This window comes from Zootoca vivipara, chromosome 5 (genome assembly GCF_965207765.1).
Source record: "Zootoca vivipara chromosome 5, rZooViv2.hap1.1, whole genome shotgun sequence".
Lineage (NCBI taxonomy): Eukaryota > Metazoa > Chordata > Lepidosauria > Squamata > Lacertidae > Zootoca > Zootoca vivipara.
This window is the reverse complement of record NC_142588.1, coordinates 93,767,918-93,782,329: the sequence shown is the minus strand read 5'-3', so window position 1 is coordinate 93,782,329 and position 14,412 is coordinate 93,767,918. Positions and strand designations below refer to the sequence as shown.

Genomic DNA, 14,412 nt, shown 5'->3' with positions numbered 1-14,412 from the left:
AAAAATGTGCCTGGGTGCTGGTGGCCACTCCTGCTCCATGTACTCTGGTTTGCGGGAGAGGGCATCCGCCCTGACATTCTGCTCCCCCGGGATGTAGTGGATGGAGAAGTTGAAGTTCGAGAAGAACTCTGCCCCCCGTATCTGCCGCTGGTTGAGCACCCTGGCTGTTCTCCAGAACTCCAGGTTCTTGTGGTCTGTGCACACCTGGATGGGGTGCTTGGCGCCCACCAGGAAGTGTCGCCAGTGCTGGAAAGCAGCGTGGATCGCAAGAAGTTCCCTATCAAACACCGTGTAGTTGCGCTCCGGCTGGGTCAACTTCCTGGAGAAGAAGGCACAAGGTCTCCACTCTCTGTTGGCGTCCAGTTGCAACAGGATCGCTCCCAAAGCCCTGTCTGAAGCGTCTGTTTCCACGCGTAGGGGCGCATCCTGCACCACGTGGAACAGGTTTTGGTCTGAAGCGAACACCCTCTTGAGGCTTTCGAACGCTGCTTGCGCCTCAGGTGTCCACCTGAACTTCTGCTTGCCTCTCAGGCAGTCCGTGATGGGAGCCGTAACGCGAGAGAAGTTCTTGATGAACTTCCTGTAGAAGTTGGCGAAGCCTAGGAGGCGTTGGGCATCTTTGCGCGTCCTGGGGCTGTGCCAGTCCAGGATGGCCTGCACCTTGTCCTTGTCCATCGCCAGCCCCTTGTCTGACAGTTTGTAGCCCAGGAAGTCTACTTCCCTGGTGTGAAACTTGCACTTCTCCAGCTTCACATACAGGTGGTTCTCCTTCAGGCGCTGCAACACCTCCCTGACATCCTTCACATGTTGCACTGGGTCATTGGAATAGATAAGGATGTCATCCAGGAAGACCAAGCAGTTCTTGAAGAGGAGGGACCCCAGGACGTGGTGCATGAAGGCCTGGAAGCATGCTGAGCCCCCTTGCAACCCGAAGGGCATCACCAGATATTCAAAAGAGCCCAGAGGCGTGAACATCGTGGTTTTCCACTCATCGCCTTCCCGGATCCTGATCAAGTTGTACGCCCCCCTCAGGTCTAGCTTGGTGAAAATCTTGCCCCTGCGTGCCGCTGTCAGGAGATCGTCCACTCTGGGCATGGGGAAAGCCACTGGCTCTGTCACTGAATTGAGCCGTCTAAAATCCACCACAAGACGGCGCTGTTGCGTGTCTTTCTTGTCCACCCAGAAGACCGGGCTGCCCCCTGCTGCCTTGCTTTCTCTGATGAACCCCCGTTTGAGGTTCTTGTCTATAAACGCACGCAGATCCTCCAGTTCCTGATCTGACATGGCGTACAGCTTGGCTGGGGGTATCGTTGCCCCTGGCACCAGGTTGATCTGGCAGTCAAAAGACCTGTGTGGGGGTAGGTGGTCGGACTCCGCTTCGCTGAAGACCTCCTGCAGGTCCCAGTATGGTTTGGGTATCGCCTCACCCCCTTTGACGTGCATGGTGGCCACCGTGGCTATTGGAGGCCCCTCCCCTGGTTGGTGCTGCATGCAATGTTCCAGACAAAAGTCCGACCCAAACGTGATGCATCTCTGGTGCCAACTGATGGAGGGGTCGTGGCGCGCCAGCCAGCTCATGCCCAAGACGATGGGGGGGTCTGAGATGGTGGTGACGTTGAATGCCAGTGTCTCTGAGTGCCTTCCCACCGTCATTCTCATGGGGGGGGTTTGATGAGTGATGGCCCCTCCCAGCAACTCCCTGCGGTCAATGGTGGCTACGTGCAGGGGAAAGTCCAGCTGCAGAAGCTGGATCTGGTGCTCTTCTGCAAAGTTTCTCGAGAAGAAGTTGGCTGATGCACCACTGTCAATTAAGGCGAGGACCGTCAGCGGATAGCCATTTGGGAGCGTTAGCGTCACTTCTAGAACCACTCCTGCTCTGGGAGGGGTGGGCTGGCTCTGCTCCGCGCTGTGCGGGTGGGCGGGCTGGGGCTGTTGTCTGCTGACTGCGCCTGGCTGCTGCCCCTTGTCTCCTGCAACCAGGCTTTCCCGTTTCCCTGCTGTGGTGCTGCGTCAGTGGGGGAGGGCACAATCGTTCCCGCCTTTCCTTGCCACTCTCTGCGATGTGGGCAGTCTCTGACGAGATGCTGGGGAGAGTTGCAGAGAAAGCAATTCCCGCCCCTTCCCTCCTTGCGTCTTGTCGCCGCTGGGGTTTGAAAAGCCCGCGCGCGCTATCAATTTGCATGGGTTCCTGGTCCTGGCTGGCCCCAGGCGTGGCTTGGAAGGGTTGTTGGGGGAGTGGCTTCTCCTGCAACCGTGGGAACCAAGCCCGCTTTGCGCGCGTTGCTTGCTTGTCGTTCCACCGGGATTCCTGTCTCACCCCCACCGCCAGAGCCGCTTTGCTCAGCTGATCCATATTACTGGGCTTTGGACCTCTCGAGAGCTCATCTTTCACATCCTCATTCAACCCCAGGTAGAACGCCGCTTCCATCGGAGGCGAGTGCAGTTCCCACCCCAGTCTGTGCACTAGCATGGTGAATCTCGCCCAATATTCGCGAACTGTCATTGTTCTTTGCCTTAAATTATGCAGTTCCTCCTTGGTCTGGTCCATATGGCTATCGGACGCATACATAGTTTTTAAAGGCTCTAGAAATAGTTTGACATTCTTCATGCAAGGATTTTTTGTCGCGATTAACGGTCTTAGCCACTCCCTGGCTGCTCCTGTAAGGTGTTCCACAATAAACGCTACCCTGTGCTCATCATCAGGGAACTCATCATGGTGCAGCTCAAGAGCATACACGATCTCAGTCTCAAAGCCATGATATTCCCTCGGGTCTCCATTGAACTTGCTTACTAGGGTCCCCGCTCTCCTTCCTGGCAGCACTTGGAGTTGGGGGGCCCCTCCCGCCTTGTTTTTCTCGGCATCCAACTTGTTTTGGAGCTCTACCGCCACCGCCCTTAATTGCTGCTCTTTTTCCTGAAGCGCTCTCACCTGTTCCGCAAGTTGTAGCCGGTCCTCCTGGACCTTCTTGGTTTCTTCTTTAGCTGCCTTTAATTCCCCCTGTGCCTGCAGCGCCAGTTGCTGCAGGTCCTGTTGGGCTTTCTCCGCGATCTGCCGCCATTTCTCCGCCTCTGACGCACTCATCCCGGCAACTCCAAAGTAGCCCAAAAAAAGATTCGGAGGTTGCTGTCACAGTGGCCGGAGCGGGCTACTTCAGAGTAACGACTCTACACAGCTCTGCATTTTATTCTTTTATTGGTGCTGCGTATTTACAGTGCTGAAGTCATTGCTATTTACACGGAGCTTTGTGTTCAGTCGGGTTCAGAACCTCCGAATGGCTTTTGGCGCGTCTTTCTCCAACACAAAACCCTGGGTAGACCCATCCTCTTTCCTCTCCGCTTTCTGCGCAATTCTGGAGTTGGGGGGATGGGTCTCCCCCCCTTATTTGCCCCTTCCTGTCCCACCTGGGACCCTGGCTCCGCTACCTTGCCTGAGCCTCGGACACGACTTCCTGCTTCCCCACTGGAATCGGAACTCTCTCTGCTTTCCCCTGTGCTCGGGGATGGGCTTGAACTCAGGAGGGGAGGGACTTCGCGATATCCCCTGTCCCTCACAGATATGAATGGAGGGAAATGGGGTTGCCAGGTTAAAGCGTCTGAGCTGTGTAAGCTACAAACGAAGGTTAAAGTACGATAGTTAGGGCCAAATGGTTTGGAACACCCCAAGGAAGTTGAGCCCAGTGTGGAGTCCTCTATCTTGATATCCCATGACCTGTAACCTTTCTTGATGTATGTCAAATTTGCTGAGCAGCTGGTGGCCAAGGCTGCCCTATTGCAATAGCCCTAATATCCTGGGTCCCTAGCTGGATCTGCTGAAGCTTGCTGTGACTCTCTTGATTCTGTGTGCCATTTCAAAGGTGTTCCCTCACCTGGGCAATGGACAGGTGGTATAGAAATAAAGTCTTACCACAAGAGCCACCCCTGTGGCTCTTCCCCTCATTTTTCGTTCTGGCTACGGGCTGCAAAAAGACTTTTCTTTCTTTGAAAAGAAATAGAGTTGAAGAATGTGTGCTTCTCCAGATGGGCTGCCCTTGGCCCAAGAGTCAGGAGTGGTTGGAGTCCAGAGCACATGGGATTTCCATGGGGGTCTTCAGCTTTTAACAGCTTTTGCTTCTCTCCTTTCAGGACTTTTATCAGCAGACGGTCAATGCCTGCCAAAACATGCTGAGCAGCTTGGTGTCGGAGGCCCCCTCTCTGAAGATGTTGCAGGAGATATTAGAGGTAAGGGAGCCCCCAAGATGTCAGAGCAGGGGGGAAGCAGCAGATCCCCTGCGCGGGGACAGACCTCGTTGAAATGATTGCACGGGTGGCAGCTGTGGCCAACTCACTGGTTGTGGATGCTGATGGTGAACTGGGCCTCTGTTCTGCTAGGAATGCTTGTGCAAGGCACACATTCAAAGATAGCGTATGTCCTCTGCTGATGGCATTAGGGGAAAGGCCGTGGCTCAGGGGCAGAGCATCTGTTTTGGATGCTCAAGGTCCCAGGTTCAATCCTCAGCATCTCCAGGTGGGGCTGGGAAAAGACTCTCTGTCTGAAACCCCAAAGGACCAGCTGCCATTCATCATTCCCTGTGGGCAACACCCAGGTTGGTGCATGAATGGCTGGGCTTGGTCTAAGGATGCTGCCTGCATTCCATGGCTATGGCTGGGCTGAGGTGGACGTTGCATTATTGTAATTATCACACACACAAACACACACACAAATGGCAGATCGCAGGGCAGTTCGCAACATGAAAATACAAAATGAGAAGACAAAATACACAATAAAACAAAAACAAACCAAGAGCCAATTAATTTCTAATTCTATTAATGTTTAATGTGTTTTAATGGCTTTTTTCTATATCTTTAGTTCTTATTTTGTTTGTAAGCTGCCTCCAGTCCTTGTCAAAGAAGGTATATAATAATAATAATAATAATAATAATAATAATAATAATAATAATAATAATAATAATGAAGTAGAACAAATTGCAGCAAACATTCTTTTTTTCAAAACAACCCCTTTTTGCAATTTGGAGTTAACCCTCTATGGTCCCGGCATGATTGATCCAGGCAGTAACCAAAGCTTTGTGAATTTGCAAACCCGGATTAACGTGTGATGATGGTTATTTCTCTCCCACAGCACACATATGGCTATTTACCCCACAACCATCTATGAGCGCCAAAGAGCCGTGAAGTCCAACAGCTTCCTAATAAAATATGTGGCGGAACACCTGGATTTCGATGTGCGTGACACTGCAATTTCAGACTATTTTTATTTTATATAAAAGACTCTCTGTCTGAAACCCCAAAGGACCAGCTGCCATTCATCATTCCCTGTGGGCAACACCAAGGTTGGTGCATGAATGGCTGGGCTTGGTCTAAGGATGCTGCCTGCATTCCATGGCTAAGGCTGGGCTGAGGTGGATGTTGTATTATTGTAATTATCACACACACAAACACACAAATGGCAGATCGCAGGGCAGTTCACAACATAAAAATACAAAATGAGAACACAAAATACACAATAAAACAAAAACAAACCAGGAGCCAATTCATTTCTAAGTAGCTCCTGCTCATGGGTGTACCCAGCATGGGGCAGGGGGGGGCAGCTGCCTGCCCCCCAGACGCAAAAAATTAAATGGTTATAAAGTGATGAAACAGGCAGCAGCTGAGTGAGGAAGGCAGGTATCCCGCCGGCCCAGAAGGGAAAGGGAATCCTCAGAGGGAGCTGCTTGAGCTCTTGTAAATGCACGACGGACTGGGGGGGGGAGTTTTGCCGGCGAGTTTCGCATCCCTTCCTTGACAGAGAGCTCGATATTGGGATACGACTTGGGTGAAATTGGAGAGGAGCAGAGGGTTGTGACTGGGGCAACCCAATCAGGTAGGCAGGGTGCAAGTAATGTTGTTGTTGTTGTTGTTGTTGTTGTTGTGCAGGAACACTTAGCGGTTCTTCCTGCCAGCTTCAAGCTTGTGCATCCTTTGTCTCTTATTTTGATGTTACAGGACTTTGGCGGCATCTTCCCCCAAAAATTACAAAAACATCTTCAGAGAGGTGCGGAAACACCTACGTCGCCAAGACAGGAAAGAGACGGCGGTCGGAATGGCATTCTATTTTGCCGTGTCGGAAACACTTTGCCAGGGGCACTCATACTCTCCAACATTCCTCGGGTGAAAATAGGGACATTTTCTGTAGTCAATTCATAGACAATCAGTAGCCAAGGTTTGTTCTTAGTTTACTGAGTGTGGTCCCCGTGAACCAGGAGTAGTGAAACAAGCACAATTCGCTTGCACACAGTAAGTGTGGTTTATGTCAGTGATGAACCTGAAGCTCTCCAGATGTTACTAAACTTCCGATCCCATCACCATCAGCAATTGAAAATGGGATTTGGAGTCTAAAAACATCCCTATTCTAAGACATACAAACGGTGCTAATATTCCTCATAACTGCTTGTTTAGCAGTAAAGAAGAGTTAAATAATGGGTAGGTTGGAAGAGGGGGTAGTAGCATTGCATGGATATTTAAACAACCATTCATACTACTAAATTGTGCAACTCTGCCCTATACTTATGAGCAGTATTCACTATTCTGATGTTTCTAAGGGTTTCTTTATTCCTTGCAATTTAACTGTCTAATGTTCTTAAGCATTTACACATTTTTTATTTAATTGTACCACTTCAGCTGCATTCACTGCTATCATGGATAACATATAGTGTATGGATTATTTTTTTATAGAAGATGAATGAATACATAATAAAAGATGCACTTTTTTATGCTCCAACAGGGGCTGTGCGAATCTGATTCCGATTCAGAAACTTCCACCTAGCGCACAAGCCGACTCTTCCTGTGCCGAGGTTGAGGAAGCCTGTTCAAATCCCCACTCTAGTTCAACCCTCTGCAAGGCAGAGTGGATAGATAGGTCACTTTGTTTGTGAAGGCGCCCTTGGGTCTACTGAAAAGTGGTCAGATGTGGAGCAGAAGAAAACTCCCTCTTCTTTCTTCTTTGTGCCAAGCCTTTGGGGAGCACCTGACGCCCAGCCAAGTCAGTGAAGTTGTATTGAAGGTGATTCAAAACCTGACGGTTGAAGACAGAGCCATCTCTCAGGCTGCAGGCGTGCTGCTGAGGTCCTTCATTGAGGAGTGTGGCATGGAGATGGAAGATGTAAGGCTCAAAACGGAGGCAGGGGGGAGCAGATTTCCTATAAATTAAACTTTCTCTTCGGATGTAGAATTAGCTTGTTTCTGGGAAGGAAAAAGGCATCGGTTTCCGTGGCTGTGGCTCGCTGTGGCTCGTTTCCATTCTGCTGCAGTTCGGCTTCCAAAAAACAACCACCAATAAATTTTCCTCCCTCCCCACCCTCCTACTTTCCATCCCATTTTTCATGGTGTTTTATTTTTCTTCTAACACACTGCTGCCACCCTAACTTCACTCTTCTGTATCATAGCAAAAAACCAATTATGCTCCAACAGGGGCTGTGCGAATCCGATTCCGATTCCGATGCTTCTAAGACCTAGCGCACAAGCCGTCTCTTCCTGTGCCGTCTATTCTTGAGGTAGTGTTGTTACGGATAGTGTTGTTTTGAATATGTACACTCAAGTAAAATTTTTAGCTGCATGTTGACATTGTTAAACCACTAGTCTCAATCTTGAAATCTCTTTTGAAAAAATCTCTTTTGAAAAATTGCAGAAGAGCCGCAGCGATCTGGGGAGCTGTCATCAGCAACCGATATGCCAGCAGTCAACTGATGAAACCCCTGGTGAGGAGGATCCTGGGGAAGGATTCGCAGATTCCAACAGCGGTAGGAAACCATTCAGTTTCTATGTTGCTTCCTGCATAGAGAGTTGGGAGATCTTGATCTGACGATGACCTCTGCTGAATGCCGTTCTCCTGTCTTTGTCCCTCCAGGCCACCAACGCTTTGAGCCAGATCCTCAAAATATCCGAGGCTTCAGGTCTGGTAGAGGAAAACTTCCCCAGGATCCTGCTGGCACTCAGCCTCCGCCTCAGCTTTGTCCTGGAAAAGAGCAGCAGAGGGTCGAGTACCATCACAGGCCCCTCTTCCCGCCTCGATCCGCTGGCGTAAGGGACCTACTAATGCATTTGGGGTGGCCCTCCCTTCTCTCTCTGGGCGCTTGTCAGCCTGACCCGTAGCAGAGATGGCTCAGCCCTCCCCCAAGAGATAGGCTTCCTTTGGACATGGAGGTTCTGCTAAGGTTAGGTAGCTAAGAGACCCAGGCTTCCCCAACTCCTGTAGCCTTCCGTCGTTTTGGACCACAACTCCCACCAACTGGGCTGAAGATGGGAGTTCTAGTCCAAAACACCTGAAGGACACAAGGATGTTGGATGGGCTGATTTTGGTGTGGCTTCCCCAACTCCTGTACTCTTCAGTCGTTTTGCACCACAACTCCCTAACTTCACCCTTTTATATCATAGCAAAAATAAAATAGTCTCTCATTATTTCTGTTGCTCATAGTTCAAATTCTGCTCGCATCCTACGCCCTTTCAACTGTGTCTGTGAGAGGGAGAGGGGTTATTGGTTTGGTTTGTTCATGTTTTTCTTATTTATTTTGTGCTTCTTCTTTTGTATTTGTATGTTGTGAACTGCCCTGAGATCTACGGGTGAAGGGCAGTATGCAAATTTTTAAAATGGAAAAATAAATAGTACAATATTCTTGGTTCCTTCACTTGACTCAGGACCACAGTGCAGACCCTGAAACAACTGGTTGGGCGTTTTGGAGGTGTCACCGATGGCGAAATGTTTCAGTTGAGAAGCTGCTGGGATATGCTGTCGAGTGAAGAAAACTTTTTCAAAGGCATCCGTCTTCTGGCAAGATAAGAAGGTGAAAAGGACTGGCAGGTGAGGCAAGAAGAGCAGCCCCCCCCCCCTCCAGGCCTGCTTTCTGGGAAATGGGGATAAACTTATGACTTATTTCAGAAAATGTATGTGCTGTTGGTTGTAATAAAACAAACTTCAGAGCGGCTGAAAAGAAAAGATAAGAAAATATCGATTAGAAAAACTAACAACAATAATTTGAGACTTTTGAAAAATTAAAATAACAATACAGTAGACTAAAACCAGATTAACATTTGCACCAGCTTTCTAAACATCTGGGTAAAGGTAAAGGTAAAGGGACCCCTGACCATTAGGTCCAGTCGTGACCGACTCTGGGGTTGCGGTGCTCATGTTGTGTTATTGGCCGAGGGAGCCGGCGTACAGCTTCCAGGTCATGTGGCCAGCATGACAAAGCCACTTCTGCCGAACCAGAGCAGCGCACGGAAACACCGTTTACCTTCCCGCTGTAGCAGTAGCTATTTATCTACTTGCGCTTTGACATGCTTTCGAACTGCTAGGTTGGCAGGAGCTGGGACCGAGCAACGGGAGCTCACCCCGTCGTGGGGATTCGAACCACCGACCTTTTGATCGGCAAGCCCTAGGCTCTGTGGTTTAACCCACAGTGCCACCCACGTCCCAAATATCTGGGTAGGCATGTCTAAACAAGAATGTTCTTAGCAGGTGCCCAAAAGAGTACAGTGCTACCTCTGGTAAAGAACTTAATTCGTTCTGGAGGTCCGTTCTTAACCTGAAACTGTTCTTACCCTAAGAAACCACTTTAGCTAATGGGGCCACAACTCCCTAACTTCACCCTTTTGTATCATAGCAAAAATTAAATAGTCTCTCATTATATCTGTTGCTCATAGTTCAAATTCTGCTCGCGAATTTGTGATATTGTAATATGTCTTCAAATAGTCCTAAAAAGCCTTCCATTAAACATAAAACAGTCATGGTGAAGTTCTGTTATTTTAGCTGCCACCTTTGCTGATCTATTCTTTGCTTACCCATTCTTTTCTGCTGGGAACCTTTTTGTTTTTCCATTTCTGTGCATAGAGAATCCTAGCTGCTGTAGTCACAGTTTGTTTGTTTTTCTTTGGGGAGGGTGTATAATCACTTTGAACATCTTTTTTATATCATTTCTCCAAAATCCCTTGTTTTCTTTCAGGTCCACCTCACTTTCTCATCCTGGTCTTCTTTTATCTTCTTCCAGCTGCCCATGATTGTCAAAGAGATCTACAATCATCTCCCAAACATCTCAGACGCCCGCACAAAAGAAGAGGCTCTTGCAGCTATAGCCAACCTCGCTGCGAAGCGGCTGATCCCCGTTGTAGACTGCCTGTTGGACTGCTCCATGGTGAAGGGTGAAGGGCAGTATGCAAATTTTTAAAATGGAAAAATAAATACAATATTCTTAATTCCTTCACTTGACTAAGGACCACTGTGCAGGCCATGAAAGAACTGGTTGGGCATTTTGGAGGTATCACCGATGGTGAAATGCTTCAGTTACAAAGCTGCTGGGATGGCCATGATTGTCAAGGAAATTTACCATCAGCTCCCTGGGATTTCAGACTCCCACACTAAAGAGGAAACACTTACGGCAGTGGTCGACCTCACCGCAAAGCGTCTCAGCCCAGTGATGCACACCTTGCTGGACTGCTCAATTGGCTGCGATGAGTAAGGATCTCTGTGTTACGGGGAAATAAGATATAGGAATTAGGGGAGATTGCTTTGCCAATGTGCAAAGTTTTTGTGAGGTGGAAATGGAGAGAGCTGAATTTAAAAATCTCTTTTTAAAAATTGCAGAAGAGCTGCAGCGATCTGGGGAGCTGTGCTTAGGAACCAGCAGTCAACTCGTAAAACCTCTGCTGAGGAGGATCCTGGGGAAGGACACCAATCCGCAGGTTCCAACAGCGGTAGGAAACCATTCAGTTTCTATGTTGCTTCCTGCATAGAGAGTTGGGAGATCTTGATCTGACGATGAGCTCTGCTGAATGCCGTTCTCCTGTCTTTGTCTCTCCAGGCCACCAACGCTTTGTGCAGGATCCTAGCATTACCGGAGGCTTCCGGTCTGCTGGAGGACAACTTCCCCAGGATCTTGCTGGCGCTCAGCCTGAGGATCAGCTTTGTTCTGGAAAACAACTGAAGAGGTTCGAGGGCACCGAGTACCATCGCAGGCCCCTCATCCCGTCTGGATCCGCTGGCGTAAGGGACCTGCTAATGCATTTGGGGTGGCCCTCCCTTCTCTCTCTGGGCGCTTGGGGGAGGGCTGAGCCCAAGAGATAGGCTGAGATTGGGGAGATAGGGGAGATTGCTTTGCAAAAGGTATATATGCCAATGTGTAAAGTTTTCATGATGTGGAAATGGGGAGGGCTAAATTTAATGTACGTATGTGCGATATAAAGTAAAAAAAAGAAAAAAGGCCTGACTTTTTTTAAGAAAAGGGGGGGGAAATAAAAAAATCTCTTTTGAAAAATTGCAGAAGAGCCGCAGCGATCTGGGGAGCTGTTGTCAGCAATCAGTGTGCCTGCAGCCAGCTCATAAAACCAATGGTGAGGAGGATCCTGGAGAAGGACTCCAATACACAGATTCCAACAGCGGTAGGAAACCATTCAGTTTCTATGTTGCTTCCTGCATAGAGAGTTGGGAGATCTTGATCTGACGATGACCTCTGCTGAATGCCGTTCTCCTGTCTTTGTCCCTCCAGGCTACCAACGCTTTGTGCCGGATCCTCACATTACCCGAGGCTTCAGGTCTGCTGGAGGAGAACTTCCCCAGGCTCTTGCTGGCCCTCAGCCTGCGGATCTGTATCATCCTTGAAAGAGCAGAAGAGGTTCGAGGGCACCGAGTATCATCCCAGGCCCCTCTTTGCGTCTTGATCCGCTGGCGCATCTAGTTGCTATATTGAGAGAATGGAAATGGGAAGAATTTAAAATTAAGAAGTAGAAATTGCTAAAGATGAGCAGAAACGAACCGCAGATAGGGGGAGTTCGAGGAGGTCTCCTTTTAAAATGTTAAAGGAAAATGATTATTGCATTTTAGTTTTTTAGTTTTTATTCTTTATGTTGTTTTAGGTTGGTGTTATGTTTGTATTATGTGTTGTCAGTTGTGTTTAATTATAAAATGAATAAATATTATTATTTTTTAAAAAGAACTTAATTCGTTCTGGAGGTCCGTTCTTAACCAGAAACTGTTCTTACCCTAAGGTACCACTTTAGCTAATGGGGCCTCCCGTTGTTACCGCACCGCCACTGTGCAATTTCTGTTCTCATCCTGAAGCAAAGTTCTTAACTCGAGGTACTATTTCTGGGTTAGCGGAGTCTGTAACCTGAAGCGTATTGGTGGATCTTACGCCGATCCTCCCGCAGCGGACACCCTGCAAGACTGTGTGCAGCCCAGTGCACTGGTTCAGGAACAGAACTTCAGGAACAGCAAATTGAGTTCCAGTTGCTTTTCTTATATACAGCAGAGCAAAACCAAAAGCAAAGTTAGCATACACAGCTCTCTCATCTAACACACACCAACTATCTCCAGAATCTCTCAAAACTCCCCAACAACGGCCTTGCAGTATCATGCTGCTTCTCATGGAACTTTCATCCAATCACAGCCTGTTGCTAGGCCTCTCAGTTGCTAGGCAAACTTTAGCCCCGGAGTCCAGCCAATTTGGCTGCTTGCCAGCCTTCTAATTGCTTCTCCAAAGCTGCCTTACTTTTATAGGGTGGCAATGACCAGGGCCAGAATAATCCTGGTCAGGCCACGCAGGAGAGCAAGAAGAACTCCATTTTGTATATTCAATTCTAAATCTCTCTGCCTCTGATAGAAAGCAAACAGGCACAGCATGTTTGCACATCTAATGCAAAGATCTAACCACACACAGCACTTCTAAGAAATTCTAGCATAAACCACAAGAGCAAGAGGATGCAGCCCACCGCAAATTCTAAGTAGGGCACAACCACAATTGTGCCTGTAAAATTCCAGATAGACACGTGTATGAAAGTACCAGGTACATAACGCCACTTAGTGGAGTTAGGTAAATGACTTTGCATCTTGGGGTGCTCTCTCTTGATTGGTTGATGAAGTACTGCAGAAAGGCTGATCTTCACTTCACTCTGTCAAAAAGGTATAAAAGCACTCTGTGTATGCCCATGGGTCGGGCAGAATGAGAAACTCATTCTCACTGCCACCATTTATTGCAATAAATGTTTTAATAAATCTGTTTTATAATATGTACAACTGCCTGAGATTTCGTCTGGTCAATTTGGGAAGCCAATCATCCACATTACATTTCTGGTGTCCTTACATTTCTGGTGCAAGCGTGACTCGGATGAGGGCATTTCCCTGAACCAGAGGCAGTCCCCTTTTGCCCCACTGGACAGGGCGCAGATTCCTAACGGCGCCTCTGGTCTGGTGCACACCGGCAGACTTTTTCCGGAGGATCAGAGGTGGCCCTTGAGTTTCCGTGCCCTGAACGAAGAGGCAAAAGGACCGAGGTTGGAAGGGAAGAACAGGAAAAGCCGGCTGGGGTAAGTAGAAAGGGAAAAGGTACCTTGAAGGGAATTGGCCCCCTTTAATGAGGGGAAGGGAGATCCTGATCACATCTCCAGCGTGTTGGTAGTACTCAGTTAATCAGAGGTCAACTGGGGAACCAGGCGCTTTGGGTAAAAGGCAAAGGGAGGAGGAAAATGTGTATGTTAGTAGTCAGTAGGGAAGAGGTCCCTTGACAAACAGATACTTAGGAAACAAGGAAAAACTGGGAGGTAGAGTGTGGTAAAGTGTCCAATGCATGGTATGTGTGGCAAAGTTTGCAGTGCGTGCTGTGAATGAGGGGATACTTTACAGGGCCATAAATGGGAGGAGTATGGTCAAGAGGAGGGGAAAATGTGATTTACCTAGAATTCATGATTGATAAATTCAGAATGTCATAAAAGAAATTTAATTTACAAGTCCTGCCAACAACAAGTTCAGAGAAAAAAGGTGGTGCAAACCAGTATTCCCCCCCCCCCCCAGAGAGAAGAAAGGCATTTTGAGAAAGAAGATGAAGAGAAAGGCAGTGGTTAAACAGCAACAAATAATGGCTCAAGGACCAGTGAGGAACCAGAAGGGGTTCAAAGGTCACTGGTGAAGGTCAGTTGCTAGGACGGAGATGTCTCGGTCAATGTAAAAGAGGAAGGAAGAGTGTTCGGAGAAAGATGGGACAAGGGGGTCCCAGCAGAAGAGAGTTCGTCGGTTTGGCAGGCATGGCAAGGAGCCATGGTCAAGGTGACTTAAGAGTTACCTGCATCTGGACTTTGTTATAAACATAGGCACCCAGTATTCTGTTTTTAAATATCCTTGAAACAGCACCAAAAAGCCAAAAGAAGCATCAGACTGATTTTATGCCTAAAAGGGCTGTACAAACAGACAGCGGAGGATTTGTTCAGAAAAATCATCTCTGCAACCTTTAAAATGCTATTCACCACACTAGAAATGAGGCTACCGCCGCACAGGATACTGACAAAATGCCAGTAACGGTGCTCAGAAAATGTTTTCATATGCTTCAGCTGGCTTCAAAAGAAAAGGAGAAAAAAAATCATGTACTTAAGTAGTTCACAACGCAAGAGACAATAAA

General features: G+C 48.2%; 2 long non-coding RNA genes across 2 annotated transcripts; both read left to right on the top strand.

Annotated features, from left to right (window-relative positions):
• The first annotated feature begins 6,460 nt into the window (after positions 1-6,460).
• Positions 6,461-7,982, top strand: LOC148685809 (uncharacterized). Its single transcript, XR_015949941.1, has 4 exons — positions 6,461-7,136; positions 7,445-7,527; positions 7,662-7,773; positions 7,881-7,982. It is a non-coding gene; the product is annotated as an uncharacterized LOC148685809 (long non-coding RNA).
• A 2,626-nt stretch (positions 7,983-10,608) lies between these two features.
• LOC148685808 (uncharacterized) lies at positions 10,609-11,941 on the top strand. The gene is made up of 2 exons (XR_015949943.1): positions 10,609-10,720; positions 11,512-11,941. It is a non-coding gene; the product is annotated as an uncharacterized LOC148685808 (long non-coding RNA).
• Positions 11,942-14,412: the final 2,471 nt, after the last annotated feature.